Genomic DNA, 16,315 nt, shown 5'->3' with positions numbered 1-16,315 from the left:
GGCCAAAGAGCACACAGCAGGATCATTTATTTAAATGCTCGTTTTTTTTACTACTGTATTTTTAATATATTATTATTTGTTACTAATTATTTTCCCGGCCTGACTGACAGGAACGAATACGCTCGTTTCCAGTCTGAGCTTGGTAAACAGCAATATTCCGAGGACGGATTGCCGTGACTTGCAAAAGTCGGTCGGATCTGTGGACCGGAAGAGTCGGTGCGGGAGTGCTTTGTGTGATCCGCACGGGGGCAACGGGAAGGCAACAGGAAGATTCCGAGCCTCTCGCAGATGGTGTTCCGAGCCGCTGGCGCTCTGGAGTCACTGAGGATCTCTCAGGTCTAACACCGTCTTTATTTTGAGCGAAGGCAGACGAAGTCATCGCCGCAGGGGAGAGAGCATGTGGGGTGGGTTTTTTTTTTTTCTTTTCTTATTCAAGTCGCAGCAACTGGCTTGGATTCTGGTTGAGATCAGCGCATGCTGGTGCTCAAGCAAAATGATTCCATAATGTGGCATTAAGTAAAATACAGCAAGTACAATATTTCCTTGTCTCTTTATCATCTGGGCTGCCGCTGAACGGGACAGGGAGTCAAGAGGGTTCAATAAGTACGCTGGCACCTCACAGAAAGCAATTATTCCCAAGCTCCCGAGCCTTCATTTCTATGCGGCGGCTTTGAACGGTTTTGATATTCCATGATGAATTACCATGACCAAAATGAGAGCGGAAGAAAGGAGGGGGGGCTGTTGCAATAAAGCAAGAGAGCAAGAGACTAAAAGAGAAAATTCCAGGAGGAATTCTTTGCCTCAACTCCCTCGGGGTGATCCGTGTGTTGGTGGAGCACTGTACATTTCTCTGGCGAATGTATCGCCTTCTCTTCTTCCGCCCACGCGAGGCTCCCGAAACGAATGAAGTCCCCGCGGAGGAGTTCCTTAATACAGCCGGAGCGGGCGTTCGTGCTTGTGTGTTGCTCACCTCGTCTTAATTAAACAGTGGCAGCCAGTGAAAACATTGTTTGACAGAGGCTGAGGAAATTAGCTTTGTCTTTGCAGAAACGAGGAGGGGGGCGGGGGGGGTATGTAAAAATCTTACGGGGGCTGACGATCTGTAAGCAACAAAGACTTGCTTATTGTCAAGATCAGTCGGTTGGTTCAATTGCATGCGACGTGATATACAGTAGTTCATACATGTCGTATTTTACAAAGACTTCCAAAAGACCAAGTCATGTTGGCGTAAAAAAAAAAAAATAAAGGTAGTGAAAGGCGACTAGAACAGCTGAACTTTATTTGGGGAGATTTTAACAACCCGGCGTATGCACTTGGCGAGGCCACGGAGCGTGCTGCCGAAGATTGCTGTCCGTTTTTAGCGAGACTGCCTCAACTCCCAACAAAAGTTGTCTCAAGGCCGAAACCCAAAATGTTCACAAACACTTTTTACAACGCTAAATTGAAGTACAAAAAAAAAAAAAAAAAGAGGAGGAGGAGGCTGCTGTGTAGAAGACAAGCTGAAATCTAACAAAGGGCGCCACCATTTTGTTAGTGCTTCTTATTTTTCCTGCTTCTTAATGATGACGACAACCTTGTAACACGCACACTACAGCGGCCGATTGCTCGTTTTAGCCAATTGCCTTCAATTCTAAGCCGGACCAATTAGAGTCCAGGCTCAGTGTTGCATTTGGGAGTGGGTGCAGCAAAAGCTTTGACAAACTAAGAAGGCTAAAAATTGCGTGGCATACTGTCCAATTAGTGGGCCTGAAACTGTTGCTCGCAACACACACACACAAAGTAGCGCTATGCTAATGAATGAACCTCATTTGCGGACGGCTGCAAAAACTCTGAAAAGTAAGTGCGACCGAGGCTTTCTGAGCGAGGTCCAGACAACGGCCCCCGGTGGCTAGGTTATTACGGTTATTGTTATTCCCCCTAATTACGTCTCGTATTTGTATTTTTAGGACATAAAAGAACATGGCACTTGTCTTCACCCCCGCTAACCTCTTACGGAAGATTGTTAGCGCCATTGTTGCTACTCAGAAGTCTCCAATGACGCCGCAAATGGCAGGTTGCTGTAACGTATCAATTCGCAAGCGTCACGGGCGCAGTGTGAAAAAGCAAGTAAAGAAATGCCTGCAAGGCAACACCACTAATAAAGAAGCTCCAATGTGATAATGAACCTCGGGGAAAAGGGGCGCTAATTGCAATGATATTCTCAATGTCATGTGGAGATGGGTGGGGGGGTTGTTCATTTTTAAATGATTTCGCAATACTTTGACAAGGAGACAAAAGAGTGCAAAAATAAGGCACAAACAGCTCATGTAAGTATTTCACGATGGTCCGGCAAATATCCCGGCTCGGAAATCAATGGAGATTTTTAACTGACGAGACGTTTCACTTTATGTGCGGCGCGCATTGACTACTATTTTCAAATCTGTTTACCTTCGGAGGGGCCCCGATAACATAAATCTGAATCGATTGCATCGATTGCAGCCTTCATGCTAACTATCACAGAGGACTGGCCGCCAAAGCTAAAAAAGTATCATGACCTCATAGCCACTCAATTACGCAGCGGCCGAATTGATTCGTAGAAGTAATCACGGCAGAAGTTGATGTTTTAAGAAATGGTCTGGCGGGACACATTGATTTGGACTTTGGTTCTAGCACATGTAGGGGGAAAGTAAAATGACTCGTCAAAATATTGGTCGTCCATCTTCATCCAGCTCATCCCGGGGGATCCCAAGGTGTTCCCAGGCCAGCCGAGAGACATAGTCTCTCCAGCGCGTCCTGGGTCGTCCCTGGGGTCTCTACCGGTGGGACATGCCCGGAACACCTCCCCAGGGAGGCGTCCAGGAGGCATCCTGATGAGATGCCCGAGCCACCTCATCTGGCTCCTCTCAACGTGGAGGAGCAGCGGGTCTACTCCGAGTCTCTCCCGGATGACCGAGCTTCTCACCCTATCTCTAAGGGAGAGCCCGGACACCCTGCGGAGGAAACTCCTTTCGGCCGCTTGTATCCTGGACCTCGTTCTTTCGGTCACGACCCATAGCTCGTGACCATAGGTGAGGGTAGGAGCGTAGATCGACCGGTAAATCAAGAGCTTTGCCATTTGGCTCAGCTCTCTCTTCACCACAACGGACCGGTACAGAGTCCGCATTACTGCCGACGCTGCACCGATCCGCCTGTCGATCTCGCGCTCCATCCTGCCCTCACCCGACCGCTTCACACTCTGCTGCGAACCGCTCCGGTGAGAGCTGGAGATCACGGCCTGAAGAAGCCAACAGCACCATGTCATTTGCAAAAAGCAGTGACGCGATGCTGAGGTCCCCAAACCGGACCCCCTCAACGCCTCGGCTGCGCCTAGAAATTCTGTCCATAAAAATTATGAACAGAATCGATGACAAAGGGCAGCCTTGGCGGAGTCCAGCCCTCACTGGGAACGAATCCGACTTACTGCCGGAAATGCGGACCAAACTCTGGCATCGGTGATACAGAGACCGAACCGCCCTTATCGGTTGGCTCGGCACCCCGTACTCCCGAAGCACCCTCCACAGAACCTCCCGAGGGACACGGTCGAACCCCTTCTCCAAGTCCATAAAGCACATATGGACTGGTTGGGCGAACTCCTATGCACCCTCGAGGATCCTGCCGAGGGTGTAGAACTGGTGCACTGTTCCACGGCCAGAACGAAAGCCAGACTGCTCCTCCTGAATCCGAGGCTCGACCTCCCGACGGATCCTCCTCACCAGCACCCCTGAATAGACCTTACCAGGGAGGCTGAGGAGTGTGATTCCCCTGTAATTGGAACACACCCTCCGGTCCCCCTTCTTAAAGAGGGGAACCACTACCCTAGTCTGCCAATCCAGAGGCACCGTCCCCGATGTCCACGCAATGCTGTAGAGGCGTGTCAGCCATGACAGCCCCACAACATCCAGAGCCTTTAAGAACTCCGGGCGGATCTCATCCACCCCCGGGGCCCTGGCACCGAGGAGTTTTTTAACTACCTCAGTGACTTCGACCTCCGAGATTGGAGAGTCCGCCTCAGAGTCTTCAGGCCCTGCTTCCACAATGGAAGGTGTGTCGGTGGAATTGAGGAGGTCTTCGAAGTATTCCCCCCACCGACTCACGACATCCCGAGTCGAGGTCAGCAGCACACCATCTCCACTGTAAACAGTGTTGACCGTGCACTGCTTCTTCCTCCTGAGACGCCGGATGGTGGACCAGAATTTCCTCGAAGCCGTCCGGAAGTCATTCTCCATGGCCTCGCCAAACTCCTCCCACGCCCGAGTTTTTGCCTCGTTCCGCTTGGCCATCCGGTACCTGTCAGCTGCCTCCGGAGTCCCGCAGGCCAAAACGGCCCTATAGGACTCCTCCTTCAGCTTGACGGCATCTCTTACCGCCGGTGTCCACCAGCGGGTTTGGGGATTGCCGCCACGACAGGCACCAACAACCTTACGGGCACAGCTCCGGTCGGCTGCCTCAACAACGGAGGCGCGGAACATGGTCCACTCGGACTCAATGTCCCCCGCCTCGCCCGGGACGTGGGAAAAGCTCTGCCGGAAGTGGGAGTTAAAGCTCTTCCTGACAGGGGATTCTGCCAGACGTTCCCAGCAGACCCTCACAGAGCGTTTGGGTCTGCCAGGTCGGACCGGCATCTTCCCCGACCATCGGAGCCAACCCACCACCAGGTGGTGATCAGTTGACAGCTCCGCCCCTCTCTCCACCCGAGTGTCCAAAACATGCGGCCGCAAATCCGATGACACGACTACAAAGTCGATCAACGAACTGTGGCCTAGGGTGTCCTGGTGCACACAGGACACCCTTATGCTTGAACATGGTGTTCATTATAGAAAATCCGTCTCGAGCACAGAAGTCCAATAATAGAACAAAGCTCGGGTTCAGATCGGGGGGGGCCGTTCCTCCCAATCACGCCCTTCCAGGTCTCACTGTCATTGCCCACGTGAGCATTGAAGTCACCCAGTAGAACGATGGAGTCCCCAGAAGGAGCGCTCTCCAGCACTTCCTCCAGGGACTCCAAGAAGGGTGGGTACTCTGAGGTGTCGTTCGGTGCATAGACACAAACAACAGTCAGGACCCGTCCCCCCCACCCGAAGGCGGAGGGAGGTTACCCTCTCGCTCACCGGGATGAACCCCAATGTGCAGGCGCCCAGCCGGGGGGCAATAAGTACGCCAACACCTGCTCGACGCCTCTCACCGTGGGCAACTCCAGAGTGGAAGAGAGTCCAGCCCCTCTCGAGAGGGCTTGTACCAGAGCCCAAACTATGTGTGGAGGCAAGTCCGACTATGTCTAGTCGGAACTTTTCTGCCTCACACACCAGCTCGGGCTCCTTTCCAGCCAGAGAGGTGACATTCCATGTCCCTAGAGCCAGCCTCTGCAGCCAGGGATCGGACCGCCAAGGTCCCCGCCAGCTCACTTTGCACCCGACCCCTTTGGCCCCTCCTACAGGTGGTGTGCCAATAGGAAGGGGGACCCACGTTTTCTTTTCGGGCTATGCCCGACCGGACCCCATGGGCAAAGCCCCAGTCACCAGGCGCTCGCCTTCGAGCCCCACCTCCAGGCCTGGCTCCAGAGAGGGGCCCCGGTGACCCGCGTCCGGGCGAGGGAAAACTAGGTCCATATATTTTACTCGTCATAAGGGGTCTTCTGAGCCGTGCTTTGTCTGGCCCCTCACCTAGGACCCTTCTGCCATGGGTGACCCTACCAGGGGCATGAAGACTCAGACAACATGGCTCCTAGGATCATAGGGGCACGCAAACCCCTCCACCACGATAAGGTGACGGACTCACGGAGGGAATATTGGTCGTACTTAAGAAAATGATATAAAATGTAGCCTGACAACAACAAGAATTTGAAAGCACAGTTGGGACAAGACAACATTGGTTATAGCATCACGGAATCAAGTCGGGCTGACCTAATCGAATAGGCCCGCTGCCCAAACGTAATTTCAAAAGTTGAATCAATGTGATTATTTTGGTTCCGCTTTTAGTTTGCCCTATCGTTAAATGAAATCTCAAAGTAATCATAATAAGAGGCATGTGGGATGAACCAATTCTGTTTTCTGACATTAACTTCCAATCTTGTGTGATACTGCAACAGAGGTCGCGGACTCAAATATAAAATATGACTCACCGGGATGATCAAACTTGTATCTTAGGTCAAATAAAGACAGACCTGAAAACAAACAAAAATGTAAATGAAAAATGGCCAGAAAGCAAACGAGAGCCGACCGACGGTAAAATGGAATGTCGACGGTGAAAATGACGTCGGGCGTCTCGGGAGCCGCCGTGTCCCCTCACCTGATTTCTCTTTCTCCTTGTTTACGGCTCGGCCCGCGTGGACTTGTCTCATTACGTCCATCTCAACGAGTCACTCAGCCGAAATCTGGAAGGAGGAGGGAGAGGGGGCAGTGGGTTATCCAAGGACAGGTAAGGAAAGACGATTAGAAAGAAATGGATATAGTTTGGCCTCAGTGTAAATCCATCTCGACAAGAGACAAGACATTGTGCGGAAATCACCGGCGGCATGTAAATTGGTCTGAAGCGGGAAACGGGCAAGAGGAAGGGCAGGGTGAACTTTGGCTTGAAATCAACACTGTTGTTACAGCGCGCTGCCATAAGTCGACGGCACTTTGAACTTCATTCGTTCGGCCCGGCTCCGGTTGAGTTCAAAGAGCCCGGCCAGCGTGGGCAGGCAGTCGGAGATGTGCCTGCATAAAGGTTCAAAACGGAGGAGCCCGTGCCCTTCGTAGCGGTGGCCCCCCGAGGGGGAACTAAGCGGCGTGTCTTGCAGACTCTTGCAAAATGCACAACTAATCCAGTCAACGGGAAAAAAGCACAACAGAACCCCCTAGAGCTTGACCGCCGCGCTGGACAAGAGAAAGTCGTTCTCCCTCGAGGCCGCCCTGAAAAAAAAAAAGTCAGTTGGACTTCTGTTAGAGAATCATCCGAAAGAGCTGACTTTAAATGGATTCGACTTCTTACTCCGGGGTCAAGTTGTGGTATTCATCTGAACTTTATAGCCAAGGCTAAGAAGAGGGTATATTCAAGCAAATGGACATTGCTAGCTAGCTAGCTGAGTTTTGGTAGCAGCCTTGCAATGCAAACGTGTTTCCGTGCGGAACATCTTCGGATGCATACTTTGTAACATTTCGGTTTTACACATACGGAGTGTGGATTTGACCTTTATCAACGAGCGAGTGTTTATCACCACGCAACACGCGGACGACGTCAAACATCCCACCGAGACGAGGCGGGTTATCTCCCTCAAAGTAAAACGACCGCCGCGGCTTGATCGTGTCATTAGACGCCACTCGATTCGTCCCGGGCGCCGCGTGACTCCATGCGTCATGTTGGCATTGTTTTTCGACGGCGCCGCGCATCACCTGCCGTCCGCGGGCCCACGGATCATCGATCTGTCCTCCGGTCTCCTCGGAGGCCTTCGCTCAGCGCCGACACGCCGCCGATTAGCTCGTCACTCTCCGCGTTTCTGGAGCAGAACTAATCGGAGACTCGCCCGACTGCTATCCGCGCGTGGCTCGTCTTATCAATGGATGCAGTAGGCCAAAATTTTCAGACCACGCATCATGAATTTCACGTGGCACTTTTGGAGATCATCAGTTTGTAATTGATCGTGGAAATTGAGTCATTAGTCTTTAGATTTTTCCTGTTCAAACATAAAATCGAGGCAAATGGGCCAGCCAGTATAATCGGACTAATTTAGTTTTTGGAAAATTGGCAAAAATGTAATAAATTTTCTTTACGTCGCACGACAATGATAAGGATATTCAAATATCTTCTTGCCATTAATTAGCATTTTCTGAAGATTTTTTTGTATTTGTAAAATTTGGTTTTGCAGCATGTTTAGAAGAATGGTAAACCTCAAATGAGAGCGGCAAAAAAATGTTTTGTGTATCTTGTGCAATATTGGCAAGCTACTTCATCATCCTCACCCCATGGACACATAGCAGGGCCACAAGACTTACAGACCGTGGAAACCGAAGAGCATATGGAGAAAATGTGAAGCAACAACACAGCCCTTTGCCTCGTGGAAACGCTTATGTTATTTTTATTGTAGTGGCTGCCCTTTATGAGTCACACCGACATGGAGGCAACCTGGGATGCAAAAAGCCTCTGCGTAGACAAATTAAAAATGCATCTCCTCACCAGCCTGGCTACTAATGCACTTTATTCCATGAAAATATTTCCCGTTAGAATTAATTCATATACGGCTGTATAAAATATTAACTTAATTTAAATATTTTACGACAAATAATGAGTGCTCTTGACCTCTGTATTTAAATTTAATCAGCACATGCAGAATTGATTAGCTGTATTGTTCCCTTGTCTGTCTTGGTGAGTCTAGTGGTCATTTTAATTGGAGAGTGATGAAGACTAGATGGACATAATTGAGGTGAGTGGTCTTAAAAGTCCACAGGGGCTGAACCTATGGTGTTCAAAGTGAGGCCTGGGGGTCATTTGTGGCACGTTTTTAACTGGCACCCCACATGGCCCGCATTAGCAGGTTACGAGAAAAATGAAATAAATGTTATATATCTATCTATATTATATCTTGTTGAAGTTTAGAGAACAGATATTGACAAAGTTTTGGTCAAGTGCTTCATTGGTTTGGTTTTGGCATTTTCTTGCACGTAGCAAAATCTTCGGCCATTTCACGACGCGTTTCGTCATATTTGGATTGTTGCGAAACAAACAGTACCTTTGTGATGAGGTAAATAAGGCCGAGCGTGAAGCGTCTGACAGCCCCATCACGCAGTGAGGCATTAGCGTGCGGGCTTGAAGGTCGACCGCATCGCCGAGCGCCGTCCTATTTGTCGACATTATTTGTCTCGGCTCAGAAATGGGCTGCAGGTAAAAAAGTCATTTGGCTGCTTGTCATCCTCAGTCACCTTCCTCCCAGCTGATATGGAGGCGGGCTTGTGACATGCGGCCACAGGTGAAGCGAGCGCTTATCATCACCGGCAACCGCGTTCAACCCACACGCTTCATGCGGCGGTCGTGCGATAGAGAACGGGCAATATAAAGCCAGCTAATACGACTGTCGGCAAAAAAAAAAAAAAAAAATACGCAGATTTTCTTTCCGCTCTCATTGTGACAGGTGCATCCTAACGTAGACAAAGGAGCGGGTAATTCTCCATCCCTCCGCCAAACCCACAATGCCGAGAAGCAATGAGGAATGACAAAGAGGTGACTAATGAAAAAGACACAAATCAGGTTAAATACTCAAGTGGGCATGAAGTCCCGTGAAGAAGGTGACCAAAATTGCTCATGTTTGCCGTTCAGATGAGTAGCCTAAGCAAATATATGCTATGCTAATTCTTCATCTTGCTCTTTGGTGCAAGTTGTCTTGCAGTGAGATGATTAATGCGACATCACCAGCTTGGCCGTCTTGAGTCTAAATCAGCTGCATTAGGCAAACAAAGCCCAAGTCAGCACTATATGCAACTTTTGGAAGAAAAAAAAAAAACATCTCGCACAAAATGAGGTAATCCATCACAATAAAAAACAAAAATTAGTTTGTTTGGATTCCTCGTCCATGGTGGGAATGTTGGTTTGAAGTAATGAAAGTGTGGTGTTTGTCCCAAAGATATTTGGAAATATACATAATACTTTCTGCAAACTGCTCGGAATAAATGTAAACGAGACAAAGAAGTCATTTCTGTTCCGATCAATTTGATTCGACTGTTCCCGTGTTTGGCGAGGAAGCTGCGATTAAAGGTTTTGATTACAGATGGTTTAGAACATTAAAGATTAATTTTTTTTGGCCTTATAAAATACAACTTACTGTTTGATGCTTCTGAGAACTAATAAGACGAGGGGGCGGAAAAAATAAGCACAACAATTTAAGCATCTCCGTAAACATTGTTAGAGCAATTTTCGCGCGATGAGAAAGAATAGCAAAGGAGTGCAAAACAACTCAGTCTGGATCAATAATGAGACCTAATCAAAGTTTGAATGTCAAATTTGTAATTACTGTATTATGTTTGCCACTTCCCTTCTTGGAAAGAAATAATAACGCTGGTGGTGCTCTATTAAATCCAATATTTGACTTGGCGCTGGCACAAAGAACGACGAGAACAACAAATTAGAAAAAGGCCAAATATGATGGTGAATATTCAACTGTGAAAGAATATTAAAACAGCTTTGTCTTTTTGTCCTAATCAATATTATACAGTATTATGAAACCTACATACAAGATTTTGAGAAATCAAAAATTTATTCCATCCACATTGCGATCGTGATTTTAAAATACGATTAATCGGGATTACAAGAAACGATATCCGATTTGAATAAATGGAATTGGATGGCATTGCTCAATGCTTTGGAAAATCCCTCTGCCTGATAACATTTTTAGTCATTCGCTTCTTCCTCGGCTCCTTGGGGTGTCTTTAAGTATAGCCGATAGATTTTACAGAGAAATATTGACAAGTGACCAAGACGTTATTGATCCCTTCCCCTTGCAATCTGTCCAAGCTACGTTTTGCCTAATCACTTTTTTGCCAAAATGGTTTCCAGACAAGGCCCAGTGCGGATAAAATGCTATTTTTCGCAGACACGGCGGTCAGCCATGCGAGGGGAAGAGAAAGCACAGGGGGGAGATTATGTAACTGACTGATGACGCTGGGCAGGGAGGGGGGGGGGGGGCGACATTTATAAAGCACAAGTGTGAATATCATCTTAATAACAAATCTCCACGAGTTCAGGCCGACACCGTTCCGCCTGTCCCAAACTCATTTCCATCTCAATCGGCGTGACCTCAGGCCTCGGGATTTCTAATCCGTGGCTTCGAAATGCAAAAATAGACGTGTGGGGGGGGACTACGAGTTTGTTTGGTCTTAAAGGGAGGAGGTCCAGACTTGGACGCAAGCGGCTTTTTGAAAGACAATTTTAAAAGCCTCTCGGTGCAGGTCAGGCGTGACGCGCCGTACGCTCACGTGAAAACCTCTGACCTCAAGAGGTCGGCCATGCGGGAATCCCGGCCTGTCAGATCGGGCATCCGCTCAGGCGTGGTGCACAAAGCAGCAGGGAAGGAAAAGAGCAGCACACGTTCAAACTCAAAAAGCTCCCGAAAGCATTTCCGTTATTTCCAATCCTGCTGTTTGGGCCGATGCCAAGGCTTCACCACCTCCTGGCAGCTGTTTTGGGATTTTACTGGGGTTAAAGCGATACTCTCCGCGGCTGGCTTGGTGAGGCGAGGGGGCCCCAACTGGCGGGAAGCAGCCAGAGTTTCAGGGGATGCAATTAATCTCGCTCAAAAAATAAAAAAAGCCTTTTAGGTGTGATTAGAAACGAGACGTTCCCCCGGGAGGCGGAGGAGGGCGGATCATTTGTCTCACAAATAGTGATGCCATATTGATCAGGATGCAGATCATATAGCACAGATGAAATATTTTTCTGGATTGAATAATAATTAGGGCCCGATAGACTGATGTTTTTTTGTTTTGTTTTTAGACCGATGTCAACTCCGATATTTGGAAGAATAAAATTTTGATGACTGATTAATCTGATAATTAGATGAAAAAAAAATAAAAATAAATACAGTAATTTGTTTTGGGTCCTTTAGCTCTATTTTTGCATTTTTTTATGTGTTCAAAAAATTGGGCAAAAACAAAAATTTTTTTTTATTAGCAATGACTTGGTGTCTGATGTTTTTTTGTGTTCCTCGTACATCACGGGTTTATGAGACATTTTAAATTTTAAGTTTGACCGACAAAGCCTTGAACGTAAGTATTAATTTGTGAACATTACTAAATATGTTACTAATTTGATACAATATTATTATGGAACCTTCATGTGCCGGAGGAAAAACGTACAGATGCATTTACCCAAGCGGTGCGCTAATTTCCGCCTCGCGCCGCGCAAATATCATGTTCTCCTTTCGCCAAATAGCATCGCTGTTGCTTGAGCAGCAGCCCAATGCCCCTACAGGGATCGATACACTTTTATAGCATCTGATGTTGTGTTTGGATAATTGATTCAACAGCGAACGCGCGGCAGAACTGGCGGGCGGAAAGGAGGCTCGGGTTGCGCTCGGCTTTATCTCTCGCAATCCGGCGGCTTCCTCTCGCGATGAAAAAAAAAAAAAAAAAAGAGCTTGATCCTCGCCGAAGCCCGCGTGTCGACTCGCATGAAGCCGTGCCATCAGCCTTCGGCTTTTAGCGCCGTGGCGAGCGACGTCTCTGTGACTTGCAAATGAAGATATAGGCGCGAGAGAGATGAGCGAGCGGGGGATCTGAAGATGGCCGTCTTAGCCATGAAAAGGACATTTAGTATCATTAGCTCTGCTGAGCGTTCAGAACGCCTTTGAGGTGGACCAAAGAGATGATTTGCATGCAAAAGCACTCGAGAGCCCCTCACCCTTTCATAGGAAGCTAAAGATTCATCATTTAACAGTCAATCTCCCTGCTTACTATATATGCATGACATATCAGGCCTCCCGGTGACTTTATGAGATGAGATTTCTTGTTTACATTTTTTTTTTTTTTTAACAAGAACAAGCAAATACCTTTGCTCAGTCAAACATCGGGGAGGCATTTAGCAATTCCATCCAGTCCAATCCGACTCCACGGGGGGAATCTAGACAGGGAAAGAAAATCTTGCTTTAGCTTAAAATCAGATTTAAATACATGCGTGTGCTTGTAAATGTAGCTCAAATGTTCCAACACACCCACACACATGCAAGTGCAGTCCACGTTGAAAAGCCGAAGTAATCAAGAGCCAGATTAGTTTGCATTATTTTTGTAATCTGATTTAGGAATTAACGACGCATATTTACCCATCCTACATATGGACGTGTCAAATTAATTACAACATATATGGTTTGAGGGGACACAAACAATTCAGCGCGCGAGCTGGAATACGGGCAGAATCGATCCGTCACCATCCAAGGCGAGAATGCGGGCGTAAACAGCGCGTACGCATCATGAGACGGCGTCTTCCAAACAGCAGAAGCTGCAAGACGTGCGGCTGAAGCCGGATTCCTAATTATTCCCTCCCAAGAAAGCACTCTGTCAACACGCCGCGCTCACAGCTGGGAAGCGCGAGCAAACATTTCACCGAGCGATGGAGGGGAAGACTCGCGGCCGCTTAATGGCGGCGAGGGGAGGAGAGCGAGACCTGCTGTGAGAAAAAAAAAAAAAATTGAGAAGGTGGCTTGAAGAGTGTTTGGAGTGATGTAGAAAAATGTCCAAACACCGTTGCTGGATTAATTAGCAACCGAAATTCGATTACTTGCCGATTTAATCGATGAATTTTCACATCTCTAAATATTATTATTACTTGAGCCTACTTTTAATCCAGACCTTTGAAATATCCGATCTGTACGCGGGGAGCAGCCAGGTGCATCACTTTCCACCCCACGCGATCCGGAGATCAATGGGGCCGGGCCAGACGAGGCAAACGGCGGCCGAGCCCAGCCGGAGTGGCCCGCCGTTGAAAGAAGACCCGATCCCGATAAACGTATTCCTGTCAACATCGCGCCGATGCCTTTTAAATTCGGGCCCGAGAGGATACGTGGCGAGAAGTCAAACTTCATTCGTCTGCGCTGGGAAGGAGACGTGACAGAGGCCTAATGCGGGTCAGGGACAGTTCTGCTCTGTCTGGCGGCGACCAATCACGAAGGACGCTGACAAGCTTTGAGATGGCTTTTTCCCTTCCCAATTTTTTTTTTTTTTTATTCCCGCATGGGTGATTAAACCCCAAATAGCCTCTGAAGCTCAATTACTTCCACACACAGGTCACGACATCAACAATTTGATGAAACAGAATTTATGGTTAGCTTATTTTGCTCCAAATGTAAAACCGACGCAAACTACAAGTTCTATACTCAACTGAATTGTTTCTGTAACAGCTTCCACAGATTTATTTGCTTAGTTTCCAAACCCACATGTGACTCCGGACCATAAAAAAGTGCTCGTTTTTTTTTTTTCCCGACAACACAGCTGTCATGTTATTTTTCAGACTGCTAATTATTCGCCAAGTACAATCGCCGTCTCCTGAGGCGCTCTGTTTTGCAAAGTTGGAATGACGGAGTCCCAAATTGCCTAATTAGTTCAAAATAGGAGCCGGTAACTCAGGCAACTAAAAGTTTCAAGATCCAGTTTAAAAAAAAAAAAAGAAAGAAATATCTTCCTTGTACAGAATCCCTGACACACACACACAAAAAAATCCAGGTTAGAGGAATAAAAGATAATATATCATGTCTATTTTTTGACAATTGTTTTACAATCCATTTTTCTTTATGTACCGTTCAAATACATAGAGTATCTATTACTGCGACTAAAGTGTGGGCCGTGTAGTCACGTCAGGCAAATGGGATCAAACCGCACGGCCCACACACTTGCGATCAGAGCGCGCTCGCTTCAGCTCGCCAAAGTCGAGGATCAAATTGGCGACGTGAACGTTATTTCCGCTTTCAGATCTAAGAAGACTATATTGAAATCAACAATGACGACGAGCTCGGTTTTGGCGATATCCTGTCTGACTGCTGACTCATCAATAAAGTCTCTAGCCGCATCTTTCTTTTGTTTCACTTTTGCACTGAACCCCTCTTATGGGACCTTCACATGGCCAGCAAAGGCAATCGTTAAGAGCCTGTTTTCATTTTTTTTTCCTCCTCCGCTGGGCTGCCATTAAGGTCTAATATATCAGCGGTGCAGTCAATTGTACTTGACAGGCAGCTTCTTGAACTTGAACTCGGCCGTCTGGTGACAGATAACGCGGGCCTGTTTGTTCAATTTCCTCCCCCGAAATGGTATCGCTCCAGTGTGAGTTATTATAAATCACTACGGATGCGTTCATCATGTAACTTGTCAGGGCGGCGGCGGGGTGTGGGTGTATGTGTGTGAAACGGACAGTACAGAGGGCAGAAACAAGAGGACAAACAGGACGGACGATAACTATAGCAAGAGATTCCCTATTTCATTGGTATAGTGCAGTTCAATATGGAAGGTGGTGGTTTGAGTTTTCTTTACATTGTTCGAGTCACTTTGACAGCATTCCATCACACACATGAAAAGGTCAATGAGCTTTAACATGGCAGTAATGAAGAGGTAATGTCCTACCTGAGCGCTCATTTTTAGCAGCACTACAGGGAACGACCACATCCCTTGACTATCATATTATACATGAGGAGATTTTACAAATAAAGTAACTCAACCTAGTTTGGCTGTTAAGTGATCAAGTTGCCATTGTGAGTGCTACCTGTCCATCACCGCAGGTCTGGAGTGAGCGGGATGACGATTCGTCCTGACATCGTAAGTGGCTCGATCCGATTACAGTCATTAAGGGAGAGTTTGTCTGGCCACACCAAAGTCTGGCTTTTGTTACCCTAAATGAAAGAAAGAAAAGTCTATGACCTTGACAGAGTCCATCTGAAAACTGACAACGCTTTATCACAGCAGTCATTTGAGAGAAATCATGATTTTATTGAAATAACATAAAAACAACCATGAAACATATAAGCACACAGGCCGCCATTTTATGTAGTGGCCTCGAGGAGTAGTAATGTAACATGTCAATTTGTACACATAAACCCAATTGACACACTGTATTTCGAAATACTGGTGAAAGTAATAGTGTAATACATAGTATTAGATTTTTATTTATATTGCTTATTTTACCACAGCTAGCAATGGGACGACCACAAAGCCATTAAACAAACTTACCTTCGACGACAGCGTCCTATCAAGGAAACTCTCCCTCGGAGTTTATCTCGACGACGTTTTGGAGTACATTTTCCTAGAAGAAGAAAAAAGTACTTACTATTTTGTTTCGGACTAGCTGTAATTTACTGTTTTTGGTGTTTCGTGTTTTTATTTTTGACGTTAGAACAAGCTCAACGATGGTGGAAGTTGAATACGCCCGGCAACCCATCACCTGTTGTCTTCCAGTGGTTGAACCAATCAGCTGCCGACAGCTGATTCTGACGGTGACGTCACAGATTTTTTTTTTTTTTTTGACAGATCATCTCTTGGCAAATTATGATTTCTTTTTTGCTCAATTGGGTAAAAACGTTCATCTTTTTAGAATAGATCAAATATATAAATCAAAAAGATTAAAAAAAAAATTATTGCCTATTAGTAATGTCTCAGCCAATCAGCTCTTCAACCTGCCCCTCAATACAATTGAATCATGAACTCTACACCTCTCAAGAATATTAAATATATAAGGGCTTTTATTGTAATCTTGTAAAACATCTGTTTTGTGTCTTATCATTTATATGTAAAAAAAAACATTTAGAAATAGTTTTCTTTTGGGGTCTACACCTCTACATTTACTGAACAGCCATCAA

The 16,315-nt window shown here is 46.8% G+C and overlaps 1 protein-coding gene across 2 annotated transcripts in view; it reads right to left on the bottom strand.

The window, feature by feature from the left end:
• syn3 (synapsin III) overlaps positions 1 to 15,931 on the bottom strand; it is an 84,145-nt gene extending 68,214 nt beyond the window's left edge. The window contains exons 1-6 of one of the 2 annotated variants that reach the window (XM_085902128.1): positions 15,901 to 15,931; positions 15,690 to 15,762; positions 15,226 to 15,352; positions 12,530 to 12,600; positions 6,304 to 6,388; positions 6,137 to 6,178 (exon numbers count right to left, since the gene is read on the bottom strand). The gene's annotated coding sequence lies outside the window, so the exon portion shown is untranslated. The other variant, XM_085902126.1, reaches the window with a different exon arrangement.
• Between the last annotated feature and the right edge of the window lie 384 nt (positions 15,932 to 16,315).

The sequence above is a fragment of the Syngnathus leptorhynchus genome, chromosome 21, assembly GCF_054491065.1.
Source record: "Syngnathus leptorhynchus isolate UIUO chromosome 21, UIUO_Slep, whole genome shotgun sequence".
NCBI lineage: Eukaryota > Metazoa > Chordata > Actinopteri > Syngnathiformes > Syngnathidae > Syngnathus > Syngnathus leptorhynchus.
This window is presented reverse-complemented; position numbering and strand designations above follow the sequence as displayed.